Source organism: Marmota flaviventris, chromosome 7 (assembly GCF_047511675.1).
Source record: "Marmota flaviventris isolate mMarFla1 chromosome 7, mMarFla1.hap1, whole genome shotgun sequence".
Taxonomy (NCBI): domain Eukaryota; kingdom Metazoa; phylum Chordata; class Mammalia; order Rodentia; family Sciuridae; genus Marmota; species Marmota flaviventris.
The window spans coordinates 126,190,891-126,208,523 of NC_092504.1; positions in this window are offsets into that span (position 1 = coordinate 126,190,891).

Below are 17,633 nucleotides of genomic sequence, written 5' to 3' on the forward strand. Positions count from 1 at the left end.
TTTGACATCTACATTTGCTGGCCACCTAGGATTCAGCAGCTTTCAGTTTAAAAATGTACCACCTGAGATTTTCCTTGCTGTCTATGAATTACTCTCATTGTCATGCTCATTAAGCACAATGACTCTGTGTACCCTGATTTCCTTGAACCTATGCCCAGGAAACTCCTTGTAAATTATAATCAAAGTGACAAAGTACAGACACTTGAATGATGAAATGAAACTTAGACCATTCTTTGATTCTCTGGGTATAGGATAAAATCTAGTCAAGAAAGTAGGTTGTGTTCCATATCAGGTCTTAGTAATCTCTAATTATTTTCTGTGAAATATAAATCTCAACTAATAGCTGTGTACCTTCCAGGATACCTGTAGAGTTGTTGATGAGGGAGATTGGAATGGGAGTGGAAAACCACAGCATGGGTCAGATTTCTATTGCCACACTCATCCCAATTCAGCTCCATTCCAGCCCCACATGGAAGTGGGCTGAGAGCTGACTGCACCTGCTCAGGTCAGATGCCTGAAGAATGTGCCAGAGATGGATAGTATTTCATTTCTTTACTTTCCTCTTTTTGGTGGTCAGCATAACCAAATTTATGGAGTGACAGAGGAATTTCATTTTTTAAAGATTCATTTAGTGCTTGGGGAAGTGGATCATGACCTTTACCTTAAATCTTAGGTGATAGTAGTGTATTTATCTTCAATAAAAATAAATATGTTTAGGCAGCTCATGATTGTTGTTAACATTTAGAACAAGTAATCACTTAAAAATCAGAATATGTTTGCTAGATTGTGGAGTTTATTGAGGTACCTTCAGCTTGTTCTGTGAAATTTATCTTGTGTTAATTATTGACTTGCGTGACTTACGAGTGCGCACAATGAACATTGATTTCAATTCTGACTAAAAATTACAATTGGGTATCACAGTTTATCTTCTTAATAGTGTGAGAAAAAGGAAAAAAAAAAAGGTCTGGTAGTCCATTTTCTGAATGCTGTATTTAGCTTTAAATATAAAATGACTTGGGATGTAAGAAAGACAGCTGGAGAGGAAGCAGGATGAAAAGTTACAAACAGGTAACCCCAGAGTATAAAAATTTACAGGTGAGAAAACACCCTCTCCACACCTGATCCAACAGAGATAAACTATGTACTTCCAAAGGTATTCAATCCCAAGGGGACTTTCCTAACACAATAGTTAAGGGATGTGGGGACAATTAAAGGTATATTTCTTTAAATAGCCCTATAGGAAACAGTAAAACCTAGGGGACATTCAGGAAGACTGTGCCTCCCACAGTACTGAGCCAATAAGGAACCAGGAGAGGGATCTTGTGCTCTAGGGTATAAAACACTGCTTGTGCCCAATCTGTGTGTTCCTGAGCACCAGGCACCCAGTCTTGCAAGATCATCATTAAAGCAAAGCCTCACTTTTTGCTGTACTTTGTGTCTCTTAGTCCCTTCTTTGGGGTTGGACAGGTGAGTGTATTTCTCACAATAGCAACATAGGATTCACAGGAAGATGCCAAACCTCAAGTGTGGCTAGGCCCTATGCTGGGTGCTTTGGCCACTGCAGAAACACATTAGGTAAAATTATTGCTTATTTCAAACTCGTTAGATGAAGTAATGCTCAGATGTCTATTGTTTGTGGCAGCAATGCAATTTTTAGATCATGACAACAGATAGGAACACAGACACAATATGCAGTTAACCTTTTGGAATTTCAGGAGATAACAAACAAGGTCAATCAATATATTAAAAAAAAAAAGCAAAAATAGAGTTCTTGATTTTTAAAAATATTTTCACTATGAATCAGTATATTATTTATAAATTGTATGAAGTTCCATGTGTGTGTCTGACACTGAACTGGGTCTGGGAATAGATTCATATGGTGTAGGTGTAGCAGGACAGGCAGGCATATGAACAGTCAGTCACCAGAACAATACATGCTGTTATCTGGGTGCTGAATCATTTCTGGGCAAGGCCAGGATCGGTGTTTCAGATTTTCAACTGCATTTTGAAGTAGGTGTATATTGATTATTTTAGATAAATGGGGGCAATTCTGAGGAAAAACAGAATATTTAGAAAATTATAGATGAGAAAGACACAGGTATCCTAGGAAGTACACATTTACTAGCTGAGATTTAGACTTTTAGGGAAAGTTACTAGAGATAACAGAGACCTAATATGTCACATCTGTGTACCTTCTTGAGTAGAATTTATCCTATAACACGGGGATCAATGATGGAATCATAGGTTTCTGTTCATTATTTAAGTGATCTATTTTGTTAGCTGCTGTGTTGTTCTGGTCTTTCTTTGCCATCTTTTCCAAAATCAGGTGGCCTCATGAATAGTGTGACACACATGTATATAAACAAACAGAAGCATTTGGAATGCTTATTTATGAAAATGAGATTTTAACTCTCCATAGTGACAAGTCACATACACAGGGGCAGAGTTTTAGATGGGAGGGGACATGAATTTGAGAAATGCATGGGGAAAGTGAAATTTCAAGATGCTTAAATGACTTGCCCCACTGACCTGGCAGATCCTTTTCAAAGGCAGAACAGAAACTCAATGACAGTTCCCATCCTTTATATTTTGCCTTCTTAGAGTCAAGTTCATTGGTAATGGAAGGGACAGAGCTATCAGGGAAGTTCCCACTCTTCCAAGTGTGGAGATGGCCCTTCCCAGCTTCTGTGTCATTGCCTAGATGACTAACTTCTGGAAGGAGCTGTTGGGTCAAGTGCAGGCAACAGCTCCAACTCCGGAGATGCCAGGGCACACACTCTACAGGCAGCTGCCACTGTTTTTTTCTTTGAGAAAATAATAATTGTGTTTCTTAGAGGGAAATAAAATCCTCAGTCATTAGAAAGGCAGAAATTGCCCATGATATAATCCTTTGTTGATTTTCAGGTGGTTGATTATCCATTGAATTAATGGTCACTTATCTTTTCCTGCTTAGAATTTTCTCAGTTCAAGTCTTCAGAAGTTAAAACGGGAAATGCTTTCTGAAGTAGAAAATGGAGGACGAGAAGGCAGCTAATTATCAAGGCATACACCGAAAAGAGAAATTTAGAAAATCAGCCAGTATTGTTTGTAGAACTATTAAACATGAGACTGTTAGATTTCATGAACCAAGTATTGAATGTTGATTTTAAATTCAGATAATTGGAAAATTTAATTTTATACTGTTAATCTACCAATAATTTTACTTGCCCTTGAGAAATTGAACAATTGTGAAATAATTTTGTAGTGATGAGAATTTTAGTCCTGCAGAATCCTTGTTCTGAAAAGAATAGCCAAAGAAGGACCAGGACACATCCTTCTCAACAGAGCATGGATGCAATGACCCTCCTCACCCTAATCTGAGCTAAGAGTCAGGATGGAGATATGATGCATTATGTAGACTTGTGGAGTTTGAGAAAATGATGGAACATTTAACTGGAAATGTTTTAGAGGGGCTGGAAATCAGGCATAAGAATAGAATCTTAGGAATCAAATTTTAGAGAGATAATAGAAGATTAGAGATTGAATGAGATTTTTAGGGAAGACAGGATGTTTGAAAAAAAATAATGATTGAGAACTTGGAAAATACACACATTTATTGATTTGGATAATAATTATTTTAATCATTGTGATTTATGAGCTACTATAATGTGCTACACAGTACATATAGATTTGTTCATCTGATATAATCTCTTGAGTTAAGGGATATTTTAGCCCTATATTAAAGAAGAGAGAGCTGCTATAACTCTGTTGCTTTTCATGCATTTCTTCTTAGTCAAGAAGAGTACTCAGGCTAAGCAAACAGCTCACTTTTGCTATGCTGCCAAATATCTCTCATTTATGTACAGTCTCCCAAAAAGAGTCTAAAGATCTGCTATAACACTGAGATAGGTAGTAGCATGCCCAAAGTTTAGGGATTAGTAAATCTCTATTTGGAGTTTTGTTTTCGTTTAAAGGACACAAAAAGTGTTGACATTTATCTGGAAGCAAGAAAAACAGATGTACCCAGTTCTGTGTAGGTGGATGAACTAAACTCTCTCAGCTTTTCTCTGAGTTGTTACTTAACTCAAGGGACTTTTTCAGACAGGAGACAAAAGATGCATTTCTAGGTGTGTAGGGAATTTTTGTTAAATCATCATTTGACTCATGAAGTTCCCAGTGTTTGGCACTTCTGAGCAAATTGTGAAAAAGTATAGTCATTTTTACAGACCCTCAAGATGATGTGCACTTTTCCCCATAATATTTGATAATTAATTTTGCTTTAGATATTGGTAATATATATGTAGGCTGGAATCCCCAGGGAGTATGCATTTTAAGAACAAATGGTATTGTTTACAGAAGAAAGTAAGTTGTTCTGTCCACGTGAAAAAGGACAATTTTAGAAATGCACACAATTGTCCTCTCTCAGACCAGAAAGCTTCAAAGGACATTGAGCCATGTGAAGTCAGGAATTCTAATGCATTGAAACTTGAGGATGATCTATAGTCTTTGACTTCCTTGGCCTCTTTTATCTGTTTCATTCTACCTGTGCTGTTATAACAAAATATCATAGACTAGGCAATATATGAAGGACAGAAATCTATTTCTCACAGTTCTAGAGGTGGAGAAGTCCAAGATCAAGGCACGGGTATTCTATTCTTCCAAGATGGCAACTTGTTATATATCTTCTCACAACAGAAGGTAGAAAGGTAAATGCATACTCTCTTCAAACTGAACCCTTTTTAAAGATAGTAATCTCATTGGTGAGGGTGGAATCTTCATGACTTACTCACCTCCCAAAGGCCACACCCCTAACACCCTTGCACCGGGGACTAAGTTTCAACTGAACTTTGAGGGCACACCGTCATTCACATCATAACAGCATACAACATAATTCAAAATTATTTTTGATGATTTGAAGTTACAAATGTGTGTCACTCAGGAGGGACTAAGTTAGGCTAGAGAAATGAACAGCTTCAACTTTTAAAGACATAAGTAGTAAAGCCTATTTTTTGGTTAGGATAGATATCCACGGTAAGTTGTCTAGGGCTCTGATCCATGTATTTAAAATTGAAGACCAAGGATTAAGGAATCAAGGAGTCCCTACCCTCTTCAGCAAGGCCAGGGAAGTGTCAAGGGGAAGGAAGCCTGGTAAACTGTGCACGAGCTCTTAGATAGTTTACTCAAAATGTCATCCATCAGTTCTTTAAAGATTTCATCAGCCAAAACATCCATGGCTATCCCAACCTAATAATTGCAAATCTACTATGTGCCCACAGCAGGAAAGTATAGAAATATTTGATGACTTGTATTGAGGACAATCACACTATCTTTCCTGTGATCTCAAAAAGGAAAATATGGAACCCGGATGTGGATTTTCATGAGAGGTCTTCCCATTTTTAAAGGTGGTCATATTCTTCGGAATACATTATTTCTTTTTTTCAAGCATTTTGCTAATATGTAAAGGTGACAGTTTTATTACCTTTTTACCTGGCTTTATCTAAATTTTTCCTAAAACCCACAATGTGTTTCTCATTCTAATCTTATGAAGTGTGATGAGGTAATTGGAATGATTGATTGGGAATGTATTCACTCCTTTTTACAAATGCTCACAAGTCTTGTTATGTTCATGGAGAGTTATATCAACTTGGGTTATAGAGCCCAACATTCTTGCCTCTTGATTTTCTTTCAGAAATATTTTTTGTATGTTTTATAATCCAGGGTAACATTGATTTTTATTTGGTAGAAATTAAAACAAATGGTTGAGAGCTTGTTGCATTGAATTTTTACACTAGCTTCAGATCGGTTGAGGAGACACCTTGCAGTCTCCCTAGAAGGAGGCCACACTGTTTAAAAGTAAACTCTCTTATCAGAGCTTTATGATTGCTGCACAGCAGTGAGAATGTTTGTCTTGTGCATGTTCATAAAACTGTGATAGAATTCATTCAAATTGTGAGACTAATGATATATTTACAATACAGTTTGGACACTGACCTCCAAAGATAAAAGGGTAAATGGCACAGACACTTTTCAGACCTATAATTTTGGACCTGAAATGATTTTCCAATTCACTTGTTCTAACTTCAGGCTGTATTTTTGTCTTGTGTTTCATTTGCTTTCTAAGTGAATTAACTAGTGGAATCTAAATCGTTTTTAGCATTAATCTTCAAAAGGCAAATATTCAACATGGTGTAAAATAAAGCAAAACAAAATTGTAAGGGGTTGTCGAATCCCAAGGTGCAACAACAGGTCAACAGATGAATAGCCTCTGAGTGAAATTAAAAGCTCTGAATTTACCAACCTTAATTTCTTCCAATGAACCATTTCACAATTGAAATTTATTATTTAAATTTTTAGGTGTTTGTTTTGCTTTTACTTAAGTATTTTAATATATTCTACTTTATGCTTTTTATTAAATCTCTTATTCTGTTTTATGAATAATTTATACATGCATTTTCTGTGCATCAGATATCTTATTTTCTGGTAGGCCAGTGAGCTTGAACTGACTTGGGTCTCTGCTGTGGAAGCTGAAGTGCCACCCAGTGAGGGAGAGGCAGCCATTAATCAAATGAACACACATGCTAGTTTTAGAGTTGCTGTGAATAGGGGAGCATTGGAGAGTTGGAGTATATAACAGGGATGTTTGACCTTGTTGAGGTGGAGCAGTGTGGTTAGGAAAATGTTCCCTGAGGAAGCAAAGCATAATGACCAGACACACAAAGATTAGGGACTCAGATAACCCCAGGGGGAAGGCCGACCTGGCAATAGCCTGTGCAAAGATCTGAGGCTGGAAGGAAGCAGGGCATTTTCTGGAAAGCAAAGGGTGAACAGTTACCAGAACAGAGGAATCCTGCTGCAGAAGAGGGTGGAGAGACCCGCCACAGGCCTGTGCAGGATTTTTTTACAGTTGCAAACCTTGGAGAGTTTTCAAGCAGAGGAATAAGTTTTAAGAGTATCTTTCCTACCATTCTGTAGAGAAGGTTCAGAGCGAAGTAAGAGCGAACGTAGAGATCAGGGTTGGGGAATACATGAGCCTGTGACTACTTGGACCAGGATGATGGTGGCCAACAATGGGAACAAATGGCCATATTCTAATAATCACTAGAATTGAAGTTAAAATGGAAATGAATTCAAAGTAGAAATTGGCCATCCATAAAGAAAATTTCTAATGTCTCTCCTCACTGGAGCCTGACTCAGGATTCAATATCTGGCTATTGAAACAACAGGTAATTCAAATAAGAATACCATTTGTGTAAAATGTTCTAACGCATTATAAAGTAGATAAATAGGTCTGGGGTTGTGGCTCAGTGGTACAGCCCTAGCACATGCAAGGGGCTGGGTTTGATCCTCAATAAAAATAAATAAAATAAAGGTATTGTGTCCAACTACAACTAAAAACTAAATATTTTTTTAAAAAGTATATGAACAATCTTTATCAGTTATATTGAGTTTCATTAATGCTTTGATATCAATATCTTGAAAAGAAATGGATAATTGGCCTTTTATAGATGGTACCAATAAATTCTGGCACCTTTGTTGAGAAACAGTCCCCTTCAGCCTAGTGTCTTGGCTTATTAGGTCGGGTCTTTTTGCTTAGTGCAAAATTGTGGATTGACAGCAAATGTGACCTTCACACAGCTTGCTAAAAAATGTACTCGAGAAATTCAGAGGACAGTACCATTTTACTCAAGTGTGGATAAGATAACAATAAATCATGTTGTAATAATGCTGAAAGCTACATCATCAACTTGGACTCATAAAAGAGAAATTACTTCTCATAGATACCGCACTAATGGGCACAGGCAGCTACATGTGGCAAGTTTGCCCAACACCGTTTCCAGTTTGTGATGCTAGATAAGCATGTTTTGCTTACCTAAGATTCATCATTCTTCTGACGGATATCCAAGGACTTTCCTAAGTCACAGAATTAATTTTCCTGAAAAACCTACTTGTTCTGGTCCCAGAATGTTTCAACGGGGCAGGGACTGCCTCCTTCTTTCCCTCCCTGCCTTTCTTCTATCGGTGTTTGGTTGTTTGTCTTCCTTCCTGTTGAAAGGTAACCTTTTTTCTTGGTTAGGACTTTCTTGGTAACAGCTCTTTCACACCATCTAATTCATCAGAATTATTTATTTTTAAAGTGTACCCAGAATCCAGATTCTCACCACCCCCATATTGCGGCTCTAGTCCGGTCGGCACCAGCTCCTTCCTAAGGGATGGCATTTACTTTCTGATTATTCTTCAGGCTGTTACCCTTGCTCCCCAGAGGTCATGTCTTCCTCCAGCCATCAAGGACATTTTAAAAATATAACCCATACCATAACATTCCTTTAGGTAAAGGGCCCTCTGTCTGCCTATCTCAGAAGGCCATGTCCTCATCACAATATTCATGATGCTCTGTGACCTGCACTTCAGCTCCATGACCTCATCTCCTCCTCCCCTCTCCAGCCCCTCTCAGGCTCCTTGCTCTCTCTTAGACAGGCCAAGCGTCCTTCTGCATTAAGGTATCTTCAGTTGTTTTTGATGCCTACATAGTCTTCCTCCAGATACCTTGATTTGTTTCTTTTATTCAGGGATCTACTCAGTTTTAGTCTGATCAGGGAGTCCTTTGCTGGCTCTTCTCAACATAGTTTTCTATACTTTTTCCTGCCTTTGTTTTCCTCATTTTTCAAACCACTCTCTTAATAACTATGAGTATTTGTTCACTTGTTTATTTTTCTGCTTTCATTAGAATGCAAACTCAATGACAGTTTGGGATTTGCACTGTTTGATTAGCTCAGCATCCACAGCATTAAAAATAGTGTCCTATGCCTGATGGATGCTCAATGAATATTGGTCTAAGGAGCGGATATTGCAGAATTGATGTTTTCTAGAAGCTGGAAAAGGCAGGGAACTAACTCTCTCCTAGAGCTTTTGAAGAAAGGCAGCCCTACCAACACCCTGATTTCAAGACTTCTGAACTCCAGAACATAAGATAAAACATTTGGGTTAAGACAGAACATTTGTGGCAATTGTTTTGGCAGCAATAATAATGCATCTTCTGAGCTAAGATTGAGCCCCAGAATGCTTTTCAGCTCAATCATTAGTACTGTTCACTAAATATTTCTGGTTTTCTTTGGGGACAAGTGGCAGAATTCTATGTTCCTGCCCATTGTGGAGCTTTCTTAATTACCATGATGACTGATGAGAGCAAACAACATATGTAACTTCTACATAAAGCTTTATGAACCTTGGCAACTTTACCATAGTACCATATTCTGATTTTCGTTTCTCTTTTCTTCTTCTTTTTTTTTTAGGTGTGTATACACACTCACACACACACACATTTATATATAAAACCTTGATAAAATGTGGTCTCCATGATCCTGGCTCCCTGAGAAAACAGAGAACACATTTTCTCAAAAAACAACAGTGAATATATAGTGTGAATGAGTAATAGACTCATATGTTAAAGCTTCTGAGAATCTGGGGTCGTTTTGTTAAAAAAGCAAAACCTAGCCCAGTGATTTGCTTTAACATTTTTTTTACTCTCTTAAAATTTATTGAAGGTCCCTAAATAGCTTTTATTTCTGGGGATTATGTAAATCAATATTTAAATGATAGAAATAAAATTATTTCAAAATTTTATTAAAAATAAAAATAAACGCAGTTCATGTTCACATAAAATGTATTTTAATGGAAATAACTGTATTTGCTGGGTGTGGTGGCACAGAACTTGGGAGGCTGAGGCAGGAGGATTGCAGATTTGAGGCCAACCTTAGCAACCGAGTCAAACCCTGTCTCAAAATAAAAAAGGTTAGGAATGCACATGTTCAATGATAGAGTGCCCCTGCAAAAAATAAAAAAATAATACAGAAAAGAAGAAATATATTTTCTTCACACGAAAAAGTTTCATGAGAAAAGATGTCTTATACATATTTGTAAAGATCTTCAACATTTGGCTTAATAGAAGGTAGTAGAGTCTTTATATAACTGCTCCTGCAGTATTCAAACTGGTACCATTTTTTGATGTGGTTGAAGTATGATAAAAGATTCAGACTCATGTAATTATATGGTTTTATGGTTTAGATTTGGAGTGTCTCCTAAAAGCTCATGATAATGATTTCGTTCCCCATGTTAGAGGTTAGGCATTTAGGAAATGGTTGAATTATGAGAGCTTAAGTCTCTTTAGTGGATTAATCATTTGAGATTGATAATTTGAGTGGATTATTGGGAGTTGGGCCCTACTTGGAGGAAGTAGGTCTCTGGGGGCATGGCATGAAGGGCTTATCTTGTCCTTGACCTCTTCTTTTTTTCTCTTTACTTACTCCTCCATCCCTCTCCCCTTTCCTCTCCCTTTCTCTCCTCTTCCAAGGGTAAGTGGTGTTGAGTGAGAAGAGCAGATAGCTCAACTTGTATCACCTTACACCACTGCTTTTCCTGGATATGCCTGTTCCAGGAGGTATCTTCTGATTTAGCTTCTGACCTTGGCTTCTTAGAATTGAGGTAATTTGGTAATTTATGTAATTCCTTCTCCTTGATTGTGGGCAGGGCCTGGTGACCTGCTGATAATAAATAAAATGATATGATAATAAATAAAACTATGTGATAAAAGGCTGGATTTTTGTCCTGCTGGGTTTATCAATCTCCTCTCATGCTTGCTGGGAGATAAGACATCTGGCAAGGAATGGAGAGAGAGAGAGATCTCTAGCCAGAAATCCTCAAGGGAATAATTCCATCCAACAACCAACATACCTATAAGCTTGGAAGAGGATCCCTCCCCAGCTGGGCCTTGAGATGACTTGACCCCAGTTAACACCTTGAATATAGTCCTATAAGAACCTGAGCCAGTTAAGCAGCCCAGGACTTCCTGACCCTCACAAACTGGATGATAAATGTGTGTTGTTTTAAGCTACTAAATTTTAGAGTAATTTGTTACAACAGCAATAAATGACTAATACAACCCTCTACTGCATGATGTAGAAGTGCTTCACATGCACTTTCAATTTCTGCCTCACACATTGACTATTAAAGTGTGTATACAAAGGGCAAGCTTAATAAAATTAATAATTCCCCCTGCTTCCTCAAAGACTCTTAAATGCAACTTGCATTTTGGCACATGACGATGTAGTTTCCAAAGTCTCCCATATTTTCGTTCTACTGCCTTGATTTTTTTTTTTCTAAATCACCAACAATCTTACTCATTTCACTTGTAGCACAAGTGTAAATGTCAACATCGTGAAAGAGGACATATGCCAACACAATAAAAGAAGAGAAAAAGAATGAAAAATATAAATAATGCAGTGATAATTACTTTGACGTCGTGGACCTTCTGGAAAGTATCCTGGGACCCTGATGGACCCCAAAATCACATTTTTCAGAACTGCTGGTCTAGATTGTCCCAATGATTACCTTTAATAAATTTTTAATTTGCTAACCTTGCTCTGTATGTTACTATATATTAAAATTGTTCTAAGGAAAGACAATAAATAATTCTCTTCATTTAAAAAAGAGAACTGTATTTTGTAAAGTTTTGAGATTCTTCCTTCAGGGAACATGCACATGAGTGCCTAGCAGTTCATGACTGCTGAGAGGAGGCTTCACTTCAGTGCTTGGTGCCCACCAGTCCAAGTCCCTGCGTATCAAGAAAACAGTTTGATGCTGTTACTTGCTGCTATCTGCATCTGATTTCCTGATTATCAAGAAAGACATTGCAAGTATACTTTTGGTGTGTGTGCATGAATTGATTTTTGTTTTTGTATGAATTCTATAAAAAAGAGACTGGTACATGTTTGAATAAGATTCATACATATTTCCAAGTACATATTTTTGTAGTATCTTATTAACATTAGTGCTAAAATTCATGATAATATTGTTGTGATAGGGGATTTAGAGAATAAATTTTATAAAGATAACTTATAATCTCTCCACCTAGACAAAACCATAGCTAGTAGTTTTGTGTATTTTCTTTTTCATGCACTTGATATTTGTTTAAGGGATATTTTAATTTTTCTTTAAAAAACTTAAAGACCAATTTCACGACTATAACTTGTTTTAATTCTTCTGGTTGTGAGTGTAGATAATTTAAACATGTGATTAAATAGATTTTATTGCAAAGAAGCATGATTTCCCAGCACAAAGGCAGTGGTATTCAATTGTCCAAAATACTGGGAAATTTCAAACTTTTTCAGTGTAGGTTAATTTAGTCTAAATTGTCAAGTATGTTACACAAAGTTATAAAAAAGACATTTTATTGATTTTTCTTTTTATATGCTATACTGTATATTTTACAGATTTTTAAGTTCACATGTACTCATGCCTGTGATATAATTACAAAGGTAAAGGGAAATACACTAAGAAACACATCAGAATTATCCTGGGTTTACAAATAGCAAAAGCGACAGGTTTCAAGTCCCTAAAGATTGATCTTGCTTTATTAAACATGAGTCCACAGATGTTACAAGGCAGTCATTACTAATTTAAAATCCAGGTGGTATCCTCTTGTGCGTCTTGCTCCAGAGCACGCTGTGGTTGATTGACTCATCTCAGGTGTCTATAAAATTGATCCTGGTAGCCACAGCGGAGTTGAATCTTTGCAACTGGAAGTGATACTTACTATGGGGTCAGGTCTCTGGTAGGTTATTGTAAGGACCTTTCTCTTTATTTTTCCACCTCAGTTTTCATCACAGAATCAATAAAATTGATAAACACACGTGAGAAATCTAAAACTACCCAAATATTTTCTGTGACTACTGCTGTATTCTTCTTGCACACTTATACCTACTGAATACCAGATGAAATTTATTTTTAAAATAAAGGTGCTTTTAAACAGCACAGATGCAGCATGTTCTTTGCAGAATGTGGTCTTTCAGGTGCTGGAGGTGGTCAATAGCTACACATATATTGATAACTGTTTTATATTTAATAGCCAGGGACTCCTGTTATTAAAAGCTGGTGCATATATTGATGTCTGTTTCATATTTAAAGACCAGGAATTCCTACTTTCAAAAGCTGAGTTCTAGGCTATTCCCTCCCTCATTCATTATTGAAAAGCTCTGTAAGTGTGCATGGTACTTAATGTTAGATGACATTGTACCAGGCAAATTGCCTTCCCTGAGGAGCCTGCAAGGTGAGAACAGGAGGACAGTGCAGGAGGGAGGTCTTGGGAAGAGCACAGGCTGATTAGAGGTTTTGAACTTGGTGTTGCTTTGCTAGGTAGGTGGATTTCAAGGACAATTTGAAAACTCAGAAATGATTCTGACATTGGGAAGCTGTTTGGTAAAATAAAACCAAAACTGAAAGCAAGTAAACACATCAGAAAAGAAGAATTTTGGCTCACTTTGTATAAGCCTACACCTACAGCTCGCTATTTCTTTCACCTGCTATTTCATGTTCACTTGGCTTCACGGCATCAGCTCCTACTCATCATGGTCCAAACTAGAGGTCCCCACCTTGAGCATGCTGCAGAATCGCTTGGGAAGCTGAACTACAGATTGCAAATCCACACAGGAAAGTATCTAGCAGGTCTGGGGTCCTGAATTTGCATTTCTAATAAGTGCTACAGAATGTCTGCTGTTTCTCCTTCTGGATCCCCACTCTCAGAACGTCTGTTGTGAACCAGTGTCTTCTATTCCTCCGTCAGCCTGTCCTCTGAAACCCAACCTGGAGTCATCTCTGAGTTATATTCAGGCAATGACCCAATTCAAACTTTCTTTTTGTAGGAATTCTTTCAGATTTATCTTTCTTTTCAAACTTACAGCTACTAACCTAATCTTACTACTAAGTAACCTAATACTTACTACTATGAACTAGCAACCACAGAATTACAATAAAAAGTACTAACTTTTTTGAACACCTACTACCTATAAGGTAGTATGTGAGCCCAGGTAGTATGGTAACTACTTCTAAGTGCATTATTAAGTAATATTATTAAGTGTGTTATACTGTCCTCATTTATAGGTGAGGAAATTCATTTGTTGCAAGAATAATTCACCTGAAGTGGGTATTGCAGAAGGTATATAAATAAAGGTCTGTCTGATACTAGAACCCATGTTTTTATACTGTGTCCAGCCTGTATTCAGATCCCACCTGCAGGCCACTTCTTTCATGAAGTTCCTTTTAGCTGTGAAATGGAGACCTCTCTTTCTTGTCTCAACCCCTAATGACTGCTATATTTCACAGAATTGTTTATGATGAGGGGGCACTGGAAATTAATGCAGATGGTATAGATTAATCAAGAAACACAACTGGGGCAATTAGGTACCTTATGACACATGCACAAATAAATAGCAGATGGGAGAAAATCATCAATGTGAAAAATAAAACCTTGGAAATTTTAGAAGAAAAACATTAAGAAACTACTCACCAAAAAAATTGAAAAGTGAGACATTGCATATGTCAATGAAGTTGACTTAGTCATTTGACAATGCATATGTATGTCAAAACAAATTTTTGTATGTGATAAATGTACACAATTTTATTTTTCAATTAAAAAATCAATTTCCACCTCTTGAGCTGAGCTGGGCTCACATCCCAAATTGGAACATTATGGTACAATAGGGATAGGGTAGGATGGTAGAGTGGATATTGAAACACAGCCACAGGATCATCTACCAACCACGATCATCTGCTGCCACATCTTATGTTTATTATCTCATTCAATCCTCATTAATGTCCCAGGAAATAGGTTTCTTGTGAAAGCATCTTTTCTAATATATGATTGTTATCTCCCATGGTTTACATGGCATCCTTTTAACTAATATTTTCTGAACTTTAGCATTTTATTCTCCGCCTTAGTTCACAATTTTCCTGGAATTTAGGGATTATAACTAAGGAAACAAAAACAAGGACTGGGGATGTAGCTCAGTGGGAGAGCATTTGCCTAACTTTGATCCTTAGTACTACACATCAAAAGTAAATAATAAAAAGCAAATAAATAAATAATAAAGACATCAAAAGTACAAACTTTACAAAATTGATAAGCACCAAAGCTTGCAGAAACACAAGAAAATATAAAAACATGAATAGCAAACCATAAATCGGGAGCAACTTTTTTTTCAGTAAATAACACCAATGAAGGATTAGTTTATAAAATATGTAGTCCAACTCTGTAACATCTTCTCAACTCACTAAAGAGTAAAATAAGATGTCTGAAACAGTTATGAAAATATGTTCAGATTTCAAATGTAAGGGAAATTAGTATCATATGTCGGCATAATGTTAATATTAAGGATGAATGTTAAGAGTCAGTAGAGAGCAAAAACATATTCTGTGTTTAAGTCACTAATGTTATCCCTTTCTCTTAATCTTTTTTAAACAAATAGAGCATCTCTTATGGAATTAGCATTACTTTAGGTAATACAGAAAAAAATAATAGACTGTCAAGATTCCAATAAAAAGTTAAAATGTTATCTGGTTGTCATGGCACAAACCAGTAATCCCAGCTACTCAGATGCTGAGGAAGATGATGAGCTTAATGCCAGCCCGTGCAACATAGCAAAACCCCATCTCAAAAAAAAAAAAAAAAAAAAAAAAAAGAAAAACAAACAAACTACTAAAAATGCCTAAAGAGATGCATGTAATTTAAAAAAAATGCAATAGTAGTTATAAAGACACAACAAGAATACAATATTTTCATACAGTCACTTAAGATAACAATAACACAGTGTACAAGATAAACCAAATTATCCTAGCTCTGATTATGTAGATATGTTACACTCTCTCTAATTTAAATCTCACAGCTATTAAAAATAATAAAATTTGAGTCATTGTTTTAGATATGTGGACATTGAGTCTAGCAGGGAGAAGCAACTTACTCAAAGCACAGAGCCCAGCAGTGGCCAGCAGGGCTCTAATCCACTGTTATTATATTGGAATTGTGGAAGGAATAGTACTTTTGTTAATTCACCTATTGGATTTTTAGAGTTATTTTTTAATAAAAAAATTATATTTGTGGTATCTATTTATGCATAGAATATAATTTCTCAATTAAAATAAATAAAATATGTATTATCATAGATAAATATCTCACCAAACAGAATGTTAAATAGACCTACTACAATCACAGTAATGCAAAAATACTTTTATAAATTTAAAACAAATCTTATAAATTATTTTTTGATACAAATATGTAAATCAAAAGTATGAAACTCTGGACAAGAAGAATATATCTATTTCAAAATATTGGCAACATCTGGGGAAAGAGAGAGGAAAAGAAGGGGGTCAGGTATACTTAACTGTATAAGGACTATTTCATTATTCTTTAGATTAAAAATCTGAACCAAATATGGCAAAATGGTAATGTCTGTTAATGTGGCAAGTAATTGAATTAATTTTTTTCTCTTCTATTTTATGCCTTTTGAAATTTCTCATGATTAGAGAAAATTTGGACAAATGCTTCCATGGTCATAGGATTTCTGAACATTCTAGGTTAATCAAAAGTACAACCATTTTCTTTGCTGAAAAACTTTATACTCATTAATATGCTAATGGAAAGTGTGAATTGCCAAGAGGGTAATGTCTTATGAAATATTTCCCAAACTTATTTGACCATGGAAACCTTTTATTTTTTTTTCACGAAACATCTATTAACAACTCATGGATATTTTGGGAAATGCTGTTATACATCAAAGCACTTAATTTTCCTAATTGTTTTATGTAATTTAACTTAATTTCCCTGATTATCTTTTCTATCTTCTTGATGTCAGGACCTCAGTCTTATTTCTTTTAGCTAGTAACACTTTGATGGTTTGTTTGATTTTTCTTAGAAATTATTGTGTAGTTCATTAGACTAAATGTAGATTTAGGGCAGAAGGGTAGTAGTAAAAGGAGTCCTTTTACAGATTTAAATGGGACTAAAAAACAAATCCAAAGAACACAAAGATCAACATAAGGATAACAATGTTGTTTCACCAAATGGAATATATTTGTACCAAAACGTTGCCAGAGCCAATTGCTTGGGACTTCTTTTCCTTACTTATGTGTTCATTTTAATCAACAAGTGTCATAAAAATTTATGAAAAATGATACCTTCATAATATCTAGAAACTGGATAGTCCGATGCATAAGGTTTCTCAAAATTTAATCATCTGTGATTTCTCAGAGCAAAATAGCTCAATCCTTTTGAAGTAACATTAAACATAAATTCAGTTCACAGTTTTATTTAAATAATCCATTCATTTAAGGATTTGTGACTACCAAACATATCTTAAATTTCTTGATTAGGGTATAATTTTGATACAAAAATAAATAAAATAAATAGAATTGATGAAGGAAAAATTTATTGATTTGATACTATATTTTGTATCAATTATTATATATCAGCCAACTTAATTTTATTTTGTAAGTAAATGTCCCTCATTCCTACTCTTTCAATAATTTATAAATATATTCAATGAAGGTATTAAGTGAAATAAATATCAAATAAAATTTTTAAATGATATGTAAAGATCTAGTATCTAGAATGGATGAATCACCTCTTGTTCATTTGAGTGTTTCAGAGTAGTTTTGATTTTCATTCTAAAATTTTCATTCTTTTTAAAAATTTTTTAAATTTGTTTTAATTATACATGATAATAGAATGCATTTATGCACTTTGATATACATAGATGGAATATAATTTCTCATTTTTCTAAGTGTACATGTTACAGAATCATATTGGTCATGTAGTCACATATATATAT